Raw genomic sequence first — 3,334 nt, 5'->3', positions numbered from 1 at the left:
ATTGGACTGGAACTAGCTTGGAATGGAGGCTAATGCGGGGGAATATATTAAAAAGTATTTGCATTTGAAAAGATTCCCCCGCATGAGCCTCTATTGCAAGCTAGTTCCAGTCCAATACCGAGAATACGAATATGGTCTATTTAAAGTAAATTAGGTGGCTATTTATTCACAAGTTTGTCCAACAAACTCATCAGTGCTTTAGTTTGATCTTGTTGCTGCCTCAACATCAGTTGTTGTGATGCTAAGGAGTTGCTGCTGCTGCTGTTGTTTGTTGCTCTTGCTTGCTCAGCCGCATCATTTCACTTTGTTGTTGTTGAAACTGACGCTGCTGGTCAATGCTCGCCTGTAGACGTTTTTGATCCAAATCGTGTTGCTCTTTTTTCAGTTGAAGTTCCTCAAGTTTAAGTTCCTGGTCTTTTTCCGCTTTTTTGGACAGGAATAACATGGTCTCGCTGCCACTTCACCGTTCTCTTTTCTTTACTTTTTGCTGATCATTTTCATCGGAATGTCTCTTCATCGTCTCCGACACTTTCTCGAGTGCTTTAAGTCTCATATCTGTGGCCTTTGCCCTCTCTTTCTCAGCCTTTCCTTTCACACTTTCGTCGTCCTCTTTCATTTCTGCATCAGCTGTTTCTTCGAGCGCTAAAATTTCTTCCACCAAGTTTTCAAGTTCTGTGAGCTCGGGCGGCGCGATGCCCGAGCTCCTTTCCTCAGCTCTCAATTTCTTTTTGATTCGGTTAATTAAAATACCCACATGATCCCTCACGGACCTTTTGTCCACAGCAAAGACAGGCTTGGGACAGGTATTCAAAGTGTTGGCTATTCTATCCCAAATTTCGCTTCTTTGCGACTAACCCTTTCTTGTTTTGTACGGATTGTCGGAAACAACCTCTCTGCATAACAGGATATCGTGCTCGCTTGTCCAGTACATCACATTACTGCGTGAAAAAAAAAAGAAATCTGTTTTAGTTTGTTTTCAACGAAGATAAACTTTAAACTCACTTTAATCTTATAGTTAAGCAGGGCGGGTGATTGAATCTTCTAATAAACAAAAATTAGACTTACTTGCCAGTTCTCGACTTTTGTATCGAACTCGGCGGGTCTGCGTGTTGTCCATTCATCATAGCGCGGTAAACAATTGACCTACAGTAGGCAAATTAAAATGTTTTTTTGGTATTTTTTTTACAACAAATGACATTGTTACGGACTTAGGAAAACAGCTTTGCTTGTAAAGAAGAAAAAGTAAATTGAATTCTAGGTCAAATTGCAAAGAAACAGGGGCACCCAACGACCAATTTGTTGTAAAATGTATTATTATACCCCAGTTAATGAAAATAAATGTTATTAAGGCATTTTCAGGTGTTTTTCAGTGTTGCTGGGAAAACATTATCTGTTCCTTTTTCCCAGCAAGACACACAAGAAATTTCCCAGCCAGCTAGATAAAATTGGTTGGTTTCCCAGCCAGCTGATCAAATTTATTTCCCAGCCAAGAATTCCGCGCGCTTTCAAATCCCTCGATCCGAAACGACCGAACAAAAGCGACAAAACCGGGACAAAACAGGTTTTTTCCGCATGCGCAATCACTCTGACCAGCCGTCGTATGTTTGTGACTACTCTCTGGGAGAGGGAAGGGGTTCTCTCTTTTTTTTTAAGTCTTCCTGAGTCTTCAGAGTTTCTACAGCCAGCTCGGGATGAAATGCCAGAAAAAGTCAGTAATTCCCAGGCAAAACCCCTCTCAATAAAATTTCCCAACCAGCTCATCGAAACACCTGTATTTTTGCCAGCCAGCAAGATTCCTCTGGGGAACAGATAATGTGAGGAACAGATTCGTTGGGTGCCCCTGAAGAAACTACTCACGTTTTCTCGAAACGCTGCAAGTGCAAACCTCGTGCTCTGAACGTGAAGAAGACGCGTTGTCGTTTAGCGCCAAGCATGCGCAGTGACGCACTTTGGGAACAAATTACTTCCGGTGACGTTTTAGGCTGCATCGCGTTCTGCTTCGTAAACTCCCTAATGTGCCATGCAAGGTAATAGCTAATCAGGAACGCTTATTTTGAAAAATAAACCAATCGTATTCCGAGAAAGTTATAGACAACTCTTGCTCTTTCTTTGTGTCATGATCTTGGCCTATACTCTTTAATATCAACAACGATATTCGTCATCACAGTGGTCAAAGTTTGTTCTGCACTCAAGACGGGCACAACATTTTGACCACTGTGATGACGAATATTGTCGATAAGAGTTCAGACAAAGCTGGACCACGTTCGATTTGTTAACTCGCTTAGAAAGCTAATTTATTCAAACTCGATGTAGCATCAAACTGCGTCCAACGACGAACAAGTTAAAACATGCAGTAGACTGCCCTTTGACCTTTCGACGCCAAATCTCTCTGGTCAAAGACCAAAGTGACGGATCGCTATAATTGTTCACTTACCTTTCCATCATTGTAGAGATTGGGATTAAAGCGAATGCTGTGATGACCAGTTGTTTCAAAGTTGACATACATGGGTGACTCTGGATAATTCTGGGGGAAGTAAACGTCAAACTCGAAGCATCCGTTGGCGTAAGGTGTGTCTGATGGGCCGGTTATGAGAACCTGGTAAATAAAGGATTTCAACGACGATATTTTTTTCTCAAGGAAAATTACTGATAGACATCTTTCGCATTGTCTGCTAAATAAAATATGACTTTGTTTTAATGGTTATTAGTCTTTCTAGCCTCGCTGCAATGGGCAAAATTCAAAACAATTTGTAAACCAAATTGAGGCTAGTAGGTCTAATTAGCCTACATATATAAGAATAAATCGGGCGCCATTTTTGAAAGTGGTCAAATAGAGTTCGTTTTCAATTAAACTCGACATCCAACAGTTCTCTTAGACCAAGTCTTCATGTATGGAACGGTTCCCGGGCAATACCCCTGACAGTACAAATGTGTTTTCTTTCCGAGCAAAGCTGTAGTCAGTAGTCTCTCCTGCCAATTTTTTACTCGTTGTGAAAATATTCAATATGTTTTCTCCACTATTTCTACATGTAACAGAACGATGTTATGTTGTATCTACTGTTTTCTGGGTCCTCTAAACCTGCATGTCATTTTGTCTGCGCCTGGCCTGCAAGCAAGCTCTTCGGTTGAAAATGGCGCGCGGTCGAAATATAGGGGTTTGGTAAACTAGAAACCAAGGCCCCTATATTTCGACCGCGCGACATTTTAAAGAGCCTTCTAAAGGGCCTGTGCCTTGAGGTAACAAAGTCACTTCCTGATCTATTCCAAAGAGTCGTGGAAATGAGGAAATGATAGGACAACTCCAAGGTATTTTCAAAGGCACCCCCTCAGTTGT

At 41.5% G+C, this 3,334-nt stretch overlaps 1 long non-coding RNA gene across 1 annotated transcript; it reads right to left on the bottom strand.

The window, feature by feature from the left end:
- Nucleotides 1–777: 777 nt before the first annotated feature.
- On the bottom strand, nt 778–2,560 carry LOC137979983 (uncharacterized). Its single transcript, XR_011118423.1, has 3 exons — nt 2,435–2,560; nt 1,066–1,143; nt 778–938 (listed from the first exon to the last, which is right to left on the bottom strand). It is a non-coding gene; the product is annotated as an uncharacterized lncRNA (long non-coding RNA).
- Nucleotides 2,561–3,334: the final 774 nt, after the last annotated feature.

This window comes from Montipora foliosa, chromosome 12 (genome assembly GCF_036669935.1).
Source record: "Montipora foliosa isolate CH-2021 chromosome 12, ASM3666993v2, whole genome shotgun sequence".
Taxonomy (NCBI): Eukaryota; Metazoa; Cnidaria; class Anthozoa; order Scleractinia; family Acroporidae; genus Montipora; species Montipora foliosa.
This window is presented reverse-complemented; position numbering and strand designations above follow the sequence as displayed.